We start from the raw sequence: 17,230 nt of genomic DNA, 5'->3' as shown, positions 1-17,230 counted from the left end.
CTGTACCTTGCATTTTACGGCGAGCGTTCCCGGTGTTTGGAGGATTGGGTGACGCTCTGCGTCAAAGTAGGAAACTCCACCCCCCCCTCCCCGTTCTCTCTGCTTCTTCCCCCTCCCCCATCTGCCTGCCGGTTGGAGGGGGTCCTGCGCCGCTGTTGCTTGCGTTTGGTTTTCGCAGACTGGCGAGCTCGAGGCGCGGCGGCTGCGCTGTGGCGCTTCCCTCTTGCGTTTTTCACGCTCCGCTGGCGGTTACCGTTCTTCTCTCCGCGCGGCGCCCGCATCCCGGTAAGGAACGGACTCCCCTTTCTGTTTATTCGAGGGACGTGGTTGATAAGAGGGCTCTGGGAGCGCTGCTGTGGTTGAAAGGGAACCGAGGCTAGAGAGTGTGATTATGGGGTTGGGGGAGCTGCCGGCTCGGGACACCTTGACCGTCAGTCTGAGAAGGATAATACAAGCTGTGGGCAGGCGGCAGGCGGGGGTCTTCCCCTCCTCCCTGGCGCTGATGGACCTAACCAGGGTTTGCCCCCGGTGGTCTGCCGGCTGTGCCGTTTTGTGGTGCGGACTGGGCTTGGTAGCCTGCTCGCCTGTGGAGGGTGGGGGCAGGATGCACAGTGCTTGTGGCAGCAGGATGCTACTGCCGCCGTTGGCTTGTGTCGTGCCTGGGTGATCTGCAAAGGGCTTTCAGAATTATGCTGGAGATTTTTTAGCAGTTTGGCCAGAGGTGTTGCTTCTATTTTTTTTTTCATGCTGGCTCAGGTACGATAGATGCATGTGTTAGTGCTGAGCAAATGAGCCTTTCAAATATTACTCACTACACAAGGCAGGGAGGTCGTAACTAACTGTCCCGAGGAGGATTAGCTCGACCGTTTTCTGTATTACTAGGTGTTGTGAGATCCACTTATTTAAGATGCTGCCTTTTTTGTTGTTGGAGCTGAGAAGCAGTTCAATTTTGACATCTTAAGGCAAGTGAGACCACACAATAAGAGGGTTTTACTCTGTCCTATTAATATAGAGTTCATGGTGTAAAAAAAAACCCTTCAAATTTGCAAAAATTAGTTTACATTTTCTAATCTCATGTGTTTAACAGCAATATTGTTGCCTTATATGTGATTCCCTTTCAATAAAATGGCTTCAGACTCATGGTGTGTACAGTAATAAAAAGAAAATCTACCTTGAATCTTGTCACCTTCACCAATTCCAATGCATTTAAATGGAGATAAAGGAAAGAATACTTTTTCCTTCTTCCCTAAATGACCCATCATAGTTTTTAATTATTTGAAGGCAGAATATGGAAAAATCTGAAATATTACAATAAAATTAATGTAAAATTTAAACCCTGGGAAGAAAAGGAGCATAACAGCCTGTTTCAGTACATTCTCCAGTAATTTCTCATTTAACTGGGTAACTATTATGTTTTTAATACAATGATATATTTTGAAATCAAAAACACATTGGTATACATGACAAAACATTTTACATATAGAACTTAGCAAGTAATGAATCTGGTTCACTTCAGAAGTTATATTCCCATGTGTGCGATCATTTTGCACTTTCCAGTGATGCAGATATTGCTCTCTAGAGTGTTTTATGTTAATAGAAAAGTTCCTCAGAAAACCTTTGAATGTTTGTGCTCAATTTTATTGATTCAGGTTTTGCACTTGGTTTTTTTTTGCCCCAGGTTGTAACATTTTTTCCATAAACCTCATACAGAGGTTTCTAACTGTTCATGTATTGTTTGCTTTCAAATTGTAATCTATTTAAACTATTGGTGTGGGTTGTGAAAGGCAGCAGTACGTTAACTGTAGAATTGATTAAGCAGTTTTGGGGGTAATGGTATCCTAAGCGTTACTTAGATCAGTGGTTTTCAGCTTGGCCCTCAAGTAACCTGATTGATCAAGTGCTTTCAGGATATCCACAATGAGAGTGATTTGTTTACAGTAGTGCACGTAAATCTTTCTCATGCATATTCATTGTGGATATCCTGAAAACTTGACCATTAAGGTCCAGGATTCAGATTGATAATATATGAATGCTCCTGTGTCAGGGTATTTGGGCGAATATAGGAGCATTCCATATATTATTAATTTGACTCCTGGACCTTAACGGAGATTTATTTAAGATAAGGGAACTTTTTAATTGCCAAAAAATATATAAAAAAGTGTTGTAGTAATTGCAGGTGACCCATGATCATATGTAAGGCAGAGAGTTGAGATATATGAAAAGATTTTATTGATGATGCCTATTATGATAGTCACATTTGATTAAAACAAAGATATTGGAGGATTAGGAGTATTATTGGTGCAAAAATAAATATTGTTATCCGCTATGGAACAGTTTATTCTATTGTGATGTACGAGATCAGCATTACATTACTGAAATTATTCTTATGTCACATAACTGTCCTGGTGGATCTATGCAAGATAGACCTGTAATTATTTTTCTGAAAATATTAGAATTGTTTAGTAAGTTTATTAGACAAACATGTATTATAGTAGTCCTGCCTTTCTAGTAATCAGCCTTTTTACATGAATTTGTCATATCCTTGTCAAATTCCTACCTACAAGACTGAAGAGAATTTGGATGACTTTGTCTTACAGTGTTTTCTTTTAATAAATATTATATAGCACCTTTTTATATTTATTACTTTTTAAATGATCTATTCTTACACATATGTTCAGAAACATGCAAGCATTCACTTCTGAGATGAAATGACTGTTTTGTTAATTTGTGCCAAATTCTGAGATTCGGGGCAATAGTATTGTCCAGAGTGGTTTTGGTAAAAAAAAACAAACCAAAAAACCCTAGCTGGCCTTCTATCAGCAGAGTGCTGGGGTGAGATGCTGGAGGTTTGCCTCTGAACCACCAGTTGGCTGTACTGTGGGAAAGGCTTGCTCATAGCACCGAGCCTGGATATCCAAACCCTAGACCTATAACCATGCAGCTGAGGGTCTGGTTGGTCTTCAGGAATTCAGAAGAGGATTGCTGGGAGCAATAAATTGTTCCCAGCAACTTAAGGGCTGTGAGCTTCATGCTGAAGTCTGGATCAGGAGACCCATCACCACGCCTGTACCTGTACCTGCTGATTTTGCTGAGTGGATTCTGACTTGGACTGGACTTACCTGCTAAAGATTTGGACTAAATGCTAAAGACCTTGAACCAACAGTGCTCCAAACCTAGAGGAAGCTTATATGTTGTGTTTTTTGCTAAAAGTAAATTGAACTAGTATTGTGTTTATCCTGTTGCTTAAAAATAAACCTTGGGGCAGATGCAAAACAGTGCACTGTTTACCCAGTGGTTGGACGTGCGTCCAAGGGACTTATGCTGTAAGGGGATTAGTGCATCCAAACCGTGCGTCCAGTCCCCGGCGAAAGTAAGAGCGCTCATCACATGCAAATGCTTGTTGATGAGGCTATTATTCACCCCAGATCTAAAAAAAAAAAAAAAATGTGCTTTTCTGTACATCCTCCGACTTAATATCGTGGCAATATTAAGTTGGAGGAACCAAAAGGTTTAAAAAAAAAAAAGTGCCGGCAGTCAGGTTAAGGAAACAGATGCGCAATTAACGAGCGTCCATTTTCCTAACCCATGGCTGTGCACTGGTTAGGAAAACGGATGCTTGTAAAATTGAGTGTCCATTTTCCTAACCCACTGACAGCCACCTCTCCTGGGTGCCCACTGCCAAGGAGGCGCTAGGGGTGCACAGTTATACCTAGCACCTCCTTGGTAGCGCGACCCCTCATTTTAAATTATTGAATTGCGCCCCAGGAGATGCATTGGGAAAGTGGGCACTGAACATTGAGCGCCCATTTTCCATGCTCATTTATTGCATCGGCCCCTTTGTCTTGAACCTGTAAGGGGTTTAATATCTCCAAACTAGCAACCTGACAGGTTGATAGGGAGTGGTAATTGAAGTAACGTCTTTGCTTTCCTGACTTAGGGGGTTATTTTCTAAAAGTTTATCGCGTGCAATAGGATTTAAATTAGCTGGAGGGGAGGAGTTGGCTGCCGCACTGCTGCCGGCGATAATGTGAGGAACATTATCGCCTACAGTAGTGCGGTGAATAGCTACATCTTTTATGATGTCACTATTTGCTGCGAAAGGCTGCACTGGCAAAATCGCACCATGGCTGCGGCCTTTGGCAGGCCCTTCGCCCCCTTTTTCGCGGGATTCATCATTCCGCGAGGAAAGCACTTGATCAGCTCATACCCTGATCTGTGCGCACCCAGTTTTAAAATCAGGGCACACACATACGAGCACCCAGGCTGTTTTGACACATGCGCATATGTTATAAAAAAGCCACGTCCTAGGTACACGCCAATGCACGTGCGTCAATGTGCGCTCGCGTGCCCCTTTGAAGGTTACTGTCCCTAGTAAAAAGCTACTTTTGTACAATTTTTTTATAGCTCAGAATTGGTAATAATTAGTTTAAAATGTCAGAATATGGATGTTCATGTACCTTTCTTCCCTCTTTCTTTCATCAGCTTATGTTGCAGAGAGAACACAAGTTGAATTTCCCTCATCAAGTGTGGAAAAATATTTAGAGAACTCTGGTGCCAGACAACTGTTTTTAGGAGCCAGAGGAATTTTTCCTTTTTCTTTTCCTTCCTTTTTTTTTTTTTGCTTTGGTTTTGTGTTCTTAATTTGCTCTTTTTTTTTTTTTTCTTTTTTAACCTTGCCCATTTATCTTGCCTTCCCTATTCTCTTGACTCTACCCACCACATCCTCCTTCCAGGCACTCTTCCTTGCTTTCCAAAGCTCCCTACCATCCCCATCCACCCCAGTCTCTTAATTTTTTTCGCTCTGCCTTTCATGTACATCCATCTATCAGCTTCTTGTTTTATCAGGTACATCCCACATCCTTTCCAGCTTCTCTGCTTACAGGCACTCTCCTCCCCTTCCTCTCCATGTAGGCACTTTATCATCCAACTTTTTCTGCTTCCAGTCACTACCATCCCATCTTTTTCTCTTGCCTCCCTTCAATGTTTCTGGTATGTGGGTCAGTGTCAAGAAACAGCCCTGCACTGACACGTGTGTCCAGGTCCTGCTATTGGCAGCAGCAGCCATCCACTGCAAATCTTATTGTAACAATCTGCCCCTCTCCCGCACACCTACTTCTCCAATCCGGCAGCTCACCCCCACCCCACACACACCACAAAAACATACCATTGCACACATCCCCACCCACTCACTCCTAACCACAGTCACTTACACCACACACACATCACTCCTACCCCCGCACACCTTAGCGCTTCCTTGCTAATGCGACCCGCTGCGGCTGCCGGTTATGAAGACAGACGCCGGTAAACTCAGCCTCAGTTTTCATAACCTGCCTGTCTGCCAGTAAGGAAAATGGCCGCCGATAAACTCAGCAGACGTTTTCATCGGCGGCCATTTTCCTTACTGGCAGACGTCCGGTTATGAAAACAGAGGACGAGTTTACTGGCGTTGATCTTCATAACTCAGCGGTCTGCTGAGTTATTTTATTTTATTTTTTTTACTTTAAAAAAGAAGTACAGAAAAGCAGTTTTTTCTGTACTTCTTTTCAATGCGCTCAGGTATTAACACCTGCTTCAGGCAGGCAATATCTGAGCGATAAATGTGCGTCTGAGACGCACATTTATCTTTTTGCATTTGGAGTAAATGAGTAATAACCTCATTCACGTGCATTTGCATGTGATGAGCGCTAACTCGTTCACTCCGCGTCGGACGCATGTTAAATAGGCGCTAATCCCCCTATTGCATTACGGGGGTGGATTAGCGCCTATTTAACCCTCGTCCAACAGCAGATTAAACAGTGCTCTCGGCCCCTAAACTAGTATAAAAGCAACTAGGCTACTGGCAACTGATACAATCTTTTGGGCCTCACAGCTGATTTACTGACAACAGGATTGGTATTTTTAAGGGGATGGAATGTATAATTGAGCAATAATAGCTCTATAACTCATTACTTTGGTTGTTTATACTCCACCACACCCACTTATTAAGAAAAACAACTCCTCAACAGTTAGCAACTAGACACTGCATATTTCCTGTTTAAAATAGGTGTTCCTTGTGATTCAGTACTATTTTTACCTATTTTGCTGGCAGTATCTCAAGTCTCCTATGAAAATACTTGACTAAGCTAAAATTAAGCTATGCAAAAACTGGTAAAAATATATATGTCTGCAGGCTCATGTAGCCATTATGTTTAGCCAGTTTCAGTAGTTTATCCACTACACATTATAGTAATGGGGCTCTTTGTGGTTTTAAGGATGTTGATCAGTGATGACCACGTCAAAGCTCTTTAGTGATAGATTTATGTTCTCTATTAATTACTTTATAAACTGACTGACAATTCCAAGCTAATATTGCCATTTACTTATAATTGAGTGCCTTACAAAAGTTTTCATACCCTTGTATTTTTATTTTTTTGGTGCATTCTGCTGTCTGAAAAAAAAATACAAATTAAAATTGCATTAAAATGGGAATTTATTTTGCTGATTGCTCAATATACACTCTAATTGTTTTTTCAGGATAATTTTGGAATATTTGTATACTCTTAATTTAAAAAAAGTCTTGCTTTTATAAGTCTTCGCATCCTGTATCAGAGCAATCCCACCTTAGCTCTTGTTCAAAAAAATTCCTTAAAGTTCATAGTAAGTTAAATAAAGCCCAGATAGTGTAGCTAAGCTAATTCAAATACTCCACGGTGAAGAATCAAGCTGTTTGTTGTATGAAGTGAATTTGAAGCGAAGGTCAAAACATACCGAACAAGGAGAATGCAGGATAACTATTCAAAAGTACAGATTGGGACCCGATCAAGTCCTATCCTTGTAAAGTGGAAACAGTTTGGCACCACCATGGCATTGCTACAGTCAGGCTGGCTTTCCTTTTTTTTTTTTTTTTTTTTAAATTTAATCTTTGTTCAGATTTACTTCTTGCATCAAGAAAACCTTCAAAAGGTATTATGGAAACGACAGGTAAATAATAAAGGAAATACCATCTGTTTCCAAACATTCATTTCCACGATGTTTTAATATTCAAGCCTTCAAAAAGTGGGACAACCTCATTAGTAGGTAATTAAAAAGAAAAAGTTAAATGACTCAACTAAGGATGGAGGTGTCTTAATTTTTTAAATCTACAGATAAACATAACCCCCATACCCCAGGCCCAATAAACCTAACCTGATATCTTATTAAGGAAAGTTTCCAAGTACATGGGATCAGAGAAAACAAACTTATTTTTTTTGGTAAGTTACCAGACATTTACAAGGGTATTATAAAAAGAAAGTAGCTCCTATTGAAAAGACCTTCTGTCTTAACAATAAGTATTGTTTCTTCCGAGACTGTATTACAAAAGAAACATCTGGAAAACCAAGACTCTTTCCACAAAAGAGGAAGTCCTTAGTAAGAAAATGTTTACGGAAAATCTCATCTTTGATTCTCTAAGGAAAAAAATAACCAAAAACGTGTCTCTCAAAGGAATGTCATCCAAAGATGACTCCAGAGATTGGGCTCATTGACATACAGGTAATCAATTCCCCCAGCCCTTAGGTGGATGAGGCTGGCCTTCCAAAGTCAGTAACAAAGAAACTGCTGTGGAAATTCACTGTGAGGCTTAAGATTACTTTCAAAGAAATACAGCGGTCTCTGGATGAGACTAGGCAAAATGTGGACTAAAAACAATTTCAAGATTACTTTGTAAACATGGCCTCTGTGGGAAGGTGTTAAGAAGCAAGTCACTGCTGAACAAAAGCCATATGATGTGCCATATAATGATTGCAAAGAAACAATGTTTAAGAGACATTGTATGAATGTGGGGGAAAGTTTTTTTTTTTTTTTTTTTTTTTTTTTTTTTTTTTGTAGTCTGATGAGACCAAAATGGAACTATTTGGTCTTCGTGCTTAGTGATGTGTGGTAAAAGTCAAAATAACCCTGCTTACACCATTCCCACAGTAAAGCATGCTGGTGCCAGCATTATGTTGTGGAGATCTTTTGCAGCACCAGGGGCAAGGAGACTCATGAAAATGGATTGAACAAAGTACAGCAGATCCAGAAGGAAAACCTGTTCTGTTCTGCTATGGGATGGGGGAAAATTCATCTTTTCAACAGGATAGCGATTCTAAGTATAAAGAAAAAGCAACAATGGAGTGGCTCAGCAAGAAGAAAGTGGGTATCCTCGAATGCCCAGTTTTATAGTCCAGACCTGACTCCAATAGAAAGATCTGTAGCAAGGCGTGAAGACTGCAGTCCATAGACAGTCGCCAGGCAACTTGAGAGAGCTTGAGCTATTCTGCCAAGAAGAATGGGCAAAAACTTCACCACCTGGCTGTACAAAGTTGATGGACACTTAACCTGAACCGCTGATAGCTGTTATTGCTGCAAAAGGGACTTACGGTTGAATCAAGGGTGTGAAGATTTATGCAGTCAGGACCTTTCTGACTTTTTATTCTTAATTACTTTTGGAATATTTCCATAATTGTTCTTTCATGATGAATATATAGAGTATGTTGTGCAGATTAGTGAAATAAACTCCAACTTTTAATGCATTTTAATTTGCATTTTTTTAGATAGCGAAATGATCAAGAGTGTGAAGACCCATAAGACAATGTATATTGTCTTTTAAAAGCTTTGGAGCTAATTGTCAAAGTAGTTATGTGTGTAAATGTAACGTAACATACTATCATATTAATTTTCAAAAACCCATTTACATGCTTAAAGTACACTTGCGTGTGTAAAACCTATTGACAATTTAATGGCATATACTGTAGCGATTTTCAAAACCCATTTATATGCATAAATTGCTTTTACATATGTAAAACCCAGTTTTAAGCATGTAAGTCCTTTTAAAATTACCCCCTTTGAAAGATATCTGTGCTGCTGTAGCTGGGAATAATGGGATTCTTCAGTGCAAATACTAAAATTAAATGTCCGTTTCAGTATTCTAATTAAACACATTACTACCGTGGTACTAACCTATATATTGGTAACAGCAATAGCTTAGTTGCAGCACTTGTATGCATATATTATTTTGAGTTTTTATAGACCTAAGGGAAGTCATTCAGTTGTGCATTAAATAGAAGGCTGGTAATAAATGTAGGGGAGCAAGCACATTTCATTTTTTTCCCTGATTAGGATGGGGGAAGGAATGAGGGTGTGAGATATTTTGCTCCTGAAGCAGAACCTGGTTGGTCACTGTTGCAACTGTCCCTTCCTGACGGCTTCACTCTACCTACCTTTCTTTCCTTGCACCTCCTCTTGCTGTGGATGGACTCCTGGCTGCCGCGGCGTCTGCCTGCCATCCTCTCCGGCGTCCCCGGACCGGCTTGGGCGCTGCCTCCCGCCATGTGGCCCTCACTCTTATTTCCTATTTGGCACGAACCTCAGGGGCATCCCCCTGTGATGATGTCATGCTGCCCGGATATTTAAAGCCTACATTGTTTGCTAGCCTTTGAGTTAGCAAGGGATACCTTACGGATGGGATTCGCTGTCCGTACCCAGCTACTCTGCCTCCAATTCCATTGGACTCTTAACGCTAACGGGGTACCTGCTCCTCAGGGGCCTCACTTGCTTTTCAGGTCGCTATCAGGATCTGGTATTCTCTCCTCGAGGGCCCATGTTCCCTGACTCGCTGCCTGCTCCTACCTTCTCTTCTGTTTGGAGGGATTCGCTATCTTCAACACCAGTGAGTACTACCATCTCCACCTCAGAGCTGTTCCCTGGAACCAGGTACTCGCTCCTCGAGGGCCTGCCCCCGTTCCATCGCCAGTGCCATCTCCTACGTGGAACCACTGTGCGAGTACATTACCTTCAAGCCTCTCAGGGATCAGGTACTCACTCCTCGAGGGCCTGCTCTCCCTATCCTGGGGTTCTCCATACTGGGGCTTTGTGCATATTCCACTGTACTCATTATTCTCAGTTCTTTCCACTACAGCACTGCTACCGGAGGAGTCGCTGTTCCAGCGCCTGAGGGATACTAGCCCAGCCGGCCTACTTCTGCTGCTCACCACTGCCACCTCTGGTGGCTTCACCACATTGTTTAATAAAAGATCAATCTCTGTGTTTGTGTGTCCAAGAGCTGAGCCTGACCGGTGGCCTCTCACGGGACTTCCCCCCATGGGCGTGGTCAGCTGCCACAGTGTCCACTAATTATAACAGTCGCAGCCCTATGATGATTCATCAGGAAGGATTTGGAGAGAGCAGGAGATTCTGTGTCCAGGTGCACAGGTTTTTCTCAAAGCCCATTAAAAAAAATTAAAATATTAGGGTTCTGGTTTTAGAGACTAGAATGGGAGAAATAATTTATTTTCCCTCAGCTTTGTACTTGTAGATTTCAACTTTGGAGTGAGTAGAAGGCACTTCTTTAAGTTGTTCTCCTTCTCTAAATGGCTTTTTCTAATAGTGGTTTTGTCCAGAAATGAATTCAAAATTGTTAAATATGGTGGCCCTTATTCTTTACGCACACCATCCACCTGCTGTCACTTATTTGTTCATTTTTGGGAAGTATCTCATGGGAGAAAAATTCTGAGAAGGGAACTGATCACAGTTCCCCCTTCTGCTAGCTCAGTTCGGTCGTTCTTTCTAGAGACTGAAAATGATAGGCCTGTCAAGGCTGTGCATTGAGCTAATTGTTTCAGTTTTGAAAAGGATTTAGTTAAAAAAAAATAAAAAATACAGTTTAGGGATTCATTTGTATGAGAACTAGAAAAGGTTTGACAAGAAATCAACAAATAAAGTGTTTTAAATTAGCCATGTTCAAAATTCCTTTTCTCTGAGAAAAAGCAGGATGGCAGTCCTTGCATGTGGGTGACATCATCCAATGGAGCTTGGCCCAGAAAATGTATGTCAAAGTTTCTAGAACTTTGACCTTACATCACTGAACATGCCTGCATATTCCATTATGCCACGTGTCCACGTGGGCGCCCCTCAGTCTCTTTTTCCGCAGAGCCCTCAGGTCATGGTTTTTTGCCTCACTTCCTTTTTCTAGGCATCTGTGGGGTTTTCTGGCAGCAGGAATGTTCATCATATGTCCCTGCTGTTGTCTTAGAGGGATAGTTGCCTAGGTAGGTTTTCCAAGCATTCTGCAAGTTTTCATTCTCATCTGTTATGTGGCTGGGGGCATCATTCCACTATTGCCATATAGTTTGATTTTGCTTCAGTTCTTTTTTCAATTCAACATGTCTAGTGGGTTCCAGAAATGCTCTCAGTGCAGCAGAATTATGTATATTATGGATCCCCATGAATTATACTGTGCATGGGGCATTGCATGATGTCCATGGGTGTCGCAAATGCATAACCATGACCAAGAAGGGCCGCTGGTCCCAGTTGGAACTGAAGAAAAAAAATGTAGACCCCGGAAGATCAATTCACCAGCATCAAAAGAACGGTGTTACATGGAGTGCCACAGGGATCTGTTTTGGGATCAGTTCTGTTCAATATCTTTGTGAGCGACCTGGCGAAAGGGATAGAAGGTGAAGTTTGTCTGTTTGCTGTTGATATTAAATCTGTAACAGAGTGGACGTATCTGAAGGAGTAGAGAGAATGAAAAGTGATTTAAGAAAGCTTGAAGAGTGGTCAAAGATTTGGCAGCTGGGATTCAAAGTCATGCATCTGGATTGCAGCGATCCAAAAGAGCTATAAGTAATGGGCGATGAAAGACTGTGTGTGGATTGTGAGAGGGACCTTGGTGCGGTAGTGTCTGATGATCTGAAGGCAGCAAAGCAATGTGACAAGATGATAGCTAAAGCCAGAAGAATGCTGGGCTGCATAGAGAGAGGAATAATCAGTAAGAAAAAAGAGGTGATAATGCCCTTGTTCAGGTCCTTGGTGAGGTGTTGGGGTACTGTGTTCAGTACTGGTGCCCATATCTCAAAAAGGCTAACGACAGGATAGAGATGGTCCAAAGAAGAGTGACCAAAATGGTGAAGGGTCAGCATTGGAAGACTTATGAGGAGAGGTGGAAAGATCTGAATATGTATACCCTGGAAGAGAGAAGGTGCAGGGGAGATATGACACAGACCTTCAGATACCTGAAAGGTTTTAATAATACACAATCATCAAACCTTTTCCGTTGGAAAGAAATCAATAGAACTAAAGGTCATGAAATGAAACTCGGGAAATATTTCTTCATGGTGGTGAATGCCTGCAATGCCCTTCTGGAGGAGATGGTGAAGACGAAAACAGTGAAGGAGTTCAAAGGGGTATGGGATGAACACTGTGGATCTCTAAAGGCTAGAGGATGGAAATAAAGTAATGAGCGCATGTGGGTATCTGGGGGTAACTTGCCGGTGTGGCAGTTGCTACCCTTAACAAATAAGTCTTGATACTGTTAATGGAACGCCATCATTGCTTTCTACTTCAGTGGCAGTAGGAAAAGAGGTAGTGGATTCATACAGCAACCAACAAGGGCCCTGGCTTTTACAGATTGGGGAACAAATAAAACATGCAGGTAACTTGCTGATGCAGCTTTTTCTACCCTTAATCACTAAGCCTGATACTTTTAATGCAGCTCCATCATTGCTCTCTGCTTCCACGGCAAGGGTTAATGGAAATTGGATTCAAACAGCATCCGAGGGCCCTGACTTTTAAGGTCTAAGAAACTGATAAGCATGAGGGTAACCTGCACAGTGCAGCAGATACTGGCATAAACTTGCTGGGCAGACTGGGTGGATCATTTGGTCCTGTTCTGCTGTCATTTCTGTTTTCTTAAAAGGACTGTGGAGGTAGCATCATCTGCATTGGGGGGACCATCGTTTTCCTTAGTGCTGGTGGCCTATAGTGAATCCAGAGACTCCTTGGAATCCAGGCCCAAACAGCTAAGAGCACTTCCTTCAGTGACTTTGACTGAGGATCGAGTGTCTCAGGAGTCCTCGCCTCTGGCAGACCAGTGGGAATCGGAGTCTGAATACTGATGGTACAGCTATAAATCCAGTGACCCTTCCGAAGAAGAGTGGTCAGTGGGTTTCCCCTCTGATCTCTTCTCCAAGAGAGAAGGAAACCCCCCTCCCGAGGACCTCCCTTCACAGGTTGTCAGGAGCATGGTGGTGCCCATTCCATTTATAGACTGAAGATGAGTTTAAAAAGAAAATCCTGGATACCCTTAAGGAGGTGCTGATGAAAATGTAGAACCCCCCTCTCTGCACCTCCTGTCAACAAGAAGGTGGATGTGATTTATCACATCCAGAAGGTTCCCTGATTTGATAAGACAGCTACTGCTTTGGATTGGATTTGGTGGTCAAATCCAATCCAAGTCACTGATGGGAAAGGGCTTGGAGTGTGGAAAACACATGGTCTGCTCAATCTTCAGTGTTTTTGTGATTGCATCGAGAGTCTCTCCTGTGGCATTTGGTCCCACAGACTTGCCTGATGGTGGGCCTCTGATCTCCAACCAAAATCCAGGAAAGACTCGCTGAAGTGCCATGTACAGGAAATAATCTCTTCAGAGATAAGGTGAAGGAAATGATTGCCCGGTTCCAAGAACTCTGTGCAACACTCCAGCAGCTCTTTGCTGGCACTTCAGACCTGGCTTTCTCATCTAGGAGATATTTGAGCATTGGACACAGTCACTTCTTCCAACTGAGGAGGAACTATCCTCTGCCCCACGTGCCTATCCTCAGCAACAGCGGGCCACTAAGCCCCAGACAGCAAACCAGTCAACGCCTAGAATGGGGTCTTTACTGCATCGCGGAGAGCATTGCCAGCATTTCAGTGCTGATACTGGAGTATCTCTCCCTGTTGGAAGCATGCTGCAGTCTTATGTAAATTGGTGGCCCAGTTAACTTTGGACATGTGCATCTTTGGCATTGTCGGAAGAGGGTATAGATTAAATCTGTTGTGTTTTCTACCAAATCAGGTCCCAGATTCCAGTTGTGGGGGTCACTCACCACATCAGGAACTGCTACAAAAGAAGTTCTCCTCCCTCTTACAGACCAATGCGTTCGAGCCCATTCTACCAGGAGAAAGAGGGTGAGAATACTCCTCCAAGTACCTCCGGATTCCAAAGAAAACAGGGGCTGTTCATCCCATTCTAATGGCCTTGAACAAATTTATCAAGAGAAAAATGCAAGAGGGTATCCCTAGGCACCTTGATCCCTTTTCTGCAAAAAATGGACTGGTTATGCTCTCTCCATATCTAAAGGATGCTTATACCCATACAGATTCCCTATCACAGGATACCTCCAGTATCACGTACTGCAGTTTTTCACCTATTAGCACCTCATTTCTCTTCACCAAATCCTTGCTGTGGTGGTGATGTATTTGTGCAAGCTGAGGGTGCATGTTTATCTCTATCTGGATGACTGGTTAGTTAAGAGCAGACCTCAGGTAGGAACAGCAGAATCTGTGCCCATGACAGTCCGAGTGTTGGAGTTACTAGGGTTAGTTATCTATTACCTTTAAGTCTCATCTGAGCCTGTCATCTCAATTGGAGTTTCTGTGCTCTGCTTGACATGAATCAAGCAAATGCTTTCTTTCCGCAACAAAGGTCTATCACCTTGATGATCACAGCGGAAGGGATCCAGATGAGTCAGTAAACGTTCGCATGGGACATGCTGACTCTGTTGGGCCTCATGGCATCAACTATATATATCACTCCCATGGCACTTCTCCATATAAGGAGAGCCCAATGGACTCTTAGGTCACAATGGCTGCAGGCCACTCAAGACCTTTGGGACAGCATCCATGTATCGTAACTGCTCAGTGACTCCCTGTCCTGGTAACAGGACAATTCCAGTCTGATTAGGGGTATCCAAAATTCTCCAATCCAAATTGTCCCCTTGGATGTGTCCAACCCTGGACTGGGGAGCTCCATATAGAAAGGCTTTGCACCCAGGATTAATGAAATGTATATTCTTTGATAAGTCATCTTATTAGATTCTCAACTGGTTATATATCTAAATGTCAAAGGGGATCACAAGAAGCTTTTTTTCTTTTTATCCAATTTTCTTTTACATATCCCCTATGCCTATCCTATGTAGAATGCCCAGTTCACATGGCCATGATGGCCAGGAAAACTGGAGGAAGCTATATATATATTCTAAATACTGTTTCTAGGACTGGCACTGTTCAGCTCAGTAAGGACAACTGCCTTCCTTTCCTCCTCCCTGGCCTGGAGTATTTTTCCTTCTTCCCTCTATGGTACACAGTCCCTGCTCCCCTCCAGGCCCATCAGACAGGACATGAATCCATTTTTTTTTTGTATACATAAGACTGAGCATAATTACATGATATATTGAAAGCTAGAGGTGAGATTGCTAGTACTTCATACAGTTATCCAGGTTTGCCCTAGATATGTATTAATGTTGAATACAAGACATTATAAGATAGAAGATTCCAAAATAATATGCTTAGTTCCTCCTTTTGTGGATTAAAATTGTCTTTTATAGAAACATAGAAATGACGGCAGAAGACCAAACGGCCCATCCAGTCTGCCCAGCAGGCTTTCACACTTGTTTTTTTTCTCATACTTATCTGTTACTCTTGGCCCTTAGTAACTTTTTGGTTCCAATTCCCTTCCACCCCCACCATTATTTATTTATAGGCTTTTTTTTTTGCCGACATTCGTAAGGCACATCATGCCGGCTTACAATGAACTGAAAGGAAGAAAATACAATAAACAGTACCATATCGAAGTCAATGTAAGGAGAAACTATGTACATTAATGTAGAGAGCAGTGCTGTAACTGCATCTAAGTGAAGTATCTAGCTTAATTGGTTAGGGGTAGTAACTGCCTCAATAAGCAAGCTACTCCCATGCTTATTTGTTTACCCAGACTATGTAATTCAATCCTTGTTGGTTGTTGTCTGAATATAAATAATCTTTTCTTCATTCCCCCCCTCCCCCGCCATTGAAGCAGAGAGCTACGCTGGATATGCATTGAAAGTGAAGTATCAGGCTTATTTGGTTTGGTGCAGTAACCGCTGTAACAAGCAAGCTACTCCCCGCTTTTTTGTGAATGCAAATCCTTTTTTCCACATTTCCTCTTGCCGTTGAAGCATAGAGCAATGTTGGAGTCGCATTTACTGTGTGTATGTTTATTGAATAAGGGTATTATCACCAGGTAGCAGCTGTCATTCCCGCAAGCCACCCTCTCTTCATTCACATACTCTAGACTTTATGGATCCACAGTGTTTATCCCACGCCCCTTTGAAGTCCTTCACAGTTTTGGTCTTCACCACTTCCTCCGGAAGGGCATTCCAGGCATCCACCACCCTCTCCGTGAAGAAATACTTCCTGACATTGGTTCTGAGTCTTCCTCGCTGGAGCTTCAAATCGTGACCCCTGGTTCTGCTGATTTTTTTCCTCTGTTAACTATTCCTGTTTCACTAGGAAGCTGTCTATATCTATAGTAGTGTTGCCATCTGCTCATCTTTTTACTGGCCAGATTTTTACTGACAACCTAACTTTTTTTTTTTAATGCATGCAGGTTTTTCTGTTGCCATTTTATGCACAACTCACCTTTATTTTGCCAACATTCACTCTTTATGCACCAAAACATATTCCCCACCCCCCCTCCCCTCAAATCCTGATTACTGCAGACTTCTGGAGCTGAGCTCATGGCACCAAAGATTGCCCTCATCTCTCATGACATTTTTACAAACATGAAATTACTTTGACAGGCAGGACTTTCTTTTTTTTTTATACTGACTTTCAGCAGATTTACTGACAGCCTGATTATATAGTTGTAGAATGACAGCGCAGCCCTAAATATCTCTTGCTGGAATGCTAAGCTAATATGTTACGGAAACAATATTTTGCTATAGAAAGAGCAGAGTAGTGAAGGAGATCAGAAGGGTTGCGGGACTTTATCCATAGCACTTCAGCTGCCAGAGCATACATCATAGGGCATAGATGAGGGCAGTAAGCCAAGGCTGAGGAGGGAAGAGATGGAGTTTAGAAGCTATTGCAGAATATGAAAAAGAACTGCAAAGCAGAGACAATGGTTTTAACTTTACTATTATATTGAAATGGCATGATAACTTCAATTAACTCAGCATTAAGGCCAAAGTTCATTCAAGAAACAAAGGAAATGAATAGTACATTTATATTTTTCTCTATTCAACAGAACAACTATTAACTTCATCAGAAAGTAAAGTATTCTACCCTTAGTCTCTGACACTGTTTTTCATCATTCTTATATCTCTTATCTTCCAGCAGTTCCTTTAGTTCACTTGTGCTTTTTTCCACTATTTCTTCATAATAAAATTAACATCAAATCTGTCTTTATACTGGTATGAATGGTGCAACAATAAGA

The 17,230-nt window shown here is 42.1% G+C and overlaps 1 protein-coding gene across 2 annotated transcripts in view; it reads left to right on the top strand.

The window, feature by feature from the left end:
* The first annotated feature begins 8 nt into the window (after nucleotides 1-8).
* PHTF2 (putative homeodomain transcription factor 2) overlaps nucleotides 9-17,230 on the top strand; it is a 393,241-nt gene continuing 376,019 nt past the window's right edge. For both annotated transcript variants that reach the window (XM_029615118.1, XM_029615117.1), the window contains exon 1: nucleotides 9-285. The gene's annotated coding sequence lies outside the window, so the exon portion shown is untranslated. The remainder of the gene's footprint in view (nucleotides 286-17,230) is intronic.

This window comes from Rhinatrema bivittatum, chromosome 9 (genome assembly GCF_901001135.1).
Source record: "Rhinatrema bivittatum chromosome 9, aRhiBiv1.1, whole genome shotgun sequence".
Classification (NCBI taxonomy): domain Eukaryota; kingdom Metazoa; phylum Chordata; class Amphibia; order Gymnophiona; family Rhinatrematidae; genus Rhinatrema; species Rhinatrema bivittatum.
Note: the sequence above shows the minus strand (reverse complement) of the source record. Positions and strands in the feature narration are given on the sequence as shown.